Consider the following 2,500-nt stretch of genomic DNA (forward strand, 5'->3'; position numbering starts at 1 on the left):
AAGCACAGAACATATTAACTAGGGATAGCTATAAGAACACAGGTGGTCCTGGTACTAGGATACAAGCACAGAACATATTAACTAGGGATAGCTATAAGAACACAGGTGGTCCTGGTACTAGGATACAAGCACAGAACATATTAACTAGGGATAGCTATAAGAACACAGGTGGTCCTGGTACTAGGATACAAGCACAGAACATATTAACTAGGGATAGCTATAAGAACACAGGTGGTCCTGGTACTAGGATACAAGCACAGAACATATTAACTAGGGATAGCTATAAGAACACAGGTGGTCCTGGTACTAGGATACAAGCACAGAACATATTAACTAGGGATAGCTATAAGAACACAGGTGGTCCTGGTACTAGGATACAAGCACAGAACATATTAACTAGGGATAGCTATAAGAACACAGGTGGTCCTGGTACTAGGATACAAGCACAGAACATATTAACTAGGGATAGCTATAAGAACACAGGTGGTCCTGGTACTAGGATACAAGCACAGAACATATTAACTAGGGATAGCTATAAGAACACAGGTGGTCCTGGTACTAGGATACAAGCACAGAACATATTAACTAGGGATAGCTATAAGAACACAGGTGGTCCTGGTACTAGGATACAAGCACAGAACATATTAACTAGGGATAGCTATAAGAACACAGGTGGTCCTGGTACTAGGATACAAGCACAGAACATATTAACTAGGGATAGCTATAAGAACACAGGTGGTCCTGGTACTAGGATACAAGCACAGAACATATTAACTAGGGATAGCTATAAGAACACAGGTGGTCCTGGTACTAGGATACAAGCACAGAACATATTAACTAGGGATAGCTATAAGAACACAGGTGGTCCTGGTACTAGGATACAAGCACAGAACATATTAACTAGGGATAGCTATAAGAACACAGGTGGTCCTGGTACTAGGATACAAGCACAGAACATATTAACTAGGGATAGCTATAAGAACACAGGTGGTCCTGGTACTAGGATACAAGCACAGAACATATTAACTAGGGATAGCTATAAGAACACAGGTGGTCCTGGTACTAGGATACAAGCACAGAACATATTAACTAGGGATAGCTATAAGAACACAGGTGGTCCTGGTACTAGGATACAAGCACAGAACATATTAACTAGGGATAGCTATAAGAACACAGGTGGTCCTGGTACTAGGATACAAGCACAGAACATATTAACTAGGGATAGCTATAAGAACACAGGTGGTCCTGGTACTAGGATACAAGCACAGAACATATTAACTAGGGATAGCTATAAGAACACAGGTGGTCCTGGTACTAGGATACAAGCACAGAACATATTAACTAGGGATAGCTATAAGAACACAGGTGGTCCTGGTACTAGGATACAAGCACAGAACATATTAACTAGGGATAGCTATAAGAACACAGGTGGTCCTGGTACTAGGATACAAGCACAGAACATATTAACTAGGGATAGCTATAAGAACACAGGTGGTCCTGGTACTAGGATACAAGCACAGAACATATTAACTAGGGATAGCTATAAGAACACAGGTGGTCCTGGTACTAGGATACAAGCACAGAACATATTAACTAGGGATAGCTATAAGAACACAGGTGGTCCTGGTACTAGGATACAAGCACAGAACATATTAACTAGGGATAGCTATAAGAACACAGGTGGTCCTGGTACTAGGATACAAGCACAGAACATATTAACTAGGGATAGCTATAAGAACACAGGTGGTCCTGGTACTAGGATACAAGCACAGAACATATTAACTAGGGATAGCTATAAGAACACAGGTGGTCCTGGTACTAGGATACAAGCACAGAACATATTAACTAGGGATAGCTATAAGAACACAGGTGGTCCTGGTACTAGGATACAAGCACAGAACATATTAACTAGGGATAGCTATAAGAACACAGGTGGTCCTGGTACTAGGATACAAGCACAGAACATATTAACTAGGGATAGCTATAAGAACACAGGTGGTCCTGGTACTAGGATACAAGCACAGAACATATTAACTAGGGATAGCTATAAGAACACAGGTGGTCCTGGTACTAGGATACAAGCACAGAACATATTAACTAGGGATAGCTATAAGAACACAGGTGGTCCTGGTACTAGGATACAAGCACAGAACATATTAACTAGGGATAGCTATAAGAACACAGGTGGTCCTGGTACTAGGATACAAGCACAGAACATATTAACTAGGGATAGCTATAAGAACACAGGTGGTCCTGGTACTAGGATACAAGCACAGAACATATTAACTAGGGATAGCTATAAGAACACAGGTGGTCCTGGTACTAGGATACAAGCACAGAACATATTAACTAGGGATAGCTATAAGAACACAGGTGGTCCTGGTACTAGGATACAAGCACAGAACATATTAACTAGGGATAGCTATAAGAACACAGGTGGTCCTGGTACTAGGATACAAGCACAGAACATATTAACTAGGGATAGCTATAAGAACACAGG

The sequence above is a fragment of the Protopterus annectens genome, chromosome 4.part0, assembly GCF_019279795.1.
Source record: "Protopterus annectens isolate FY-2018-M chromosome 4.part0, PAN1.0, whole genome shotgun sequence".
Classification (NCBI taxonomy): Eukaryota; Metazoa; Chordata; order Ceratodontiformes; family Protopteridae; genus Protopterus; species Protopterus annectens.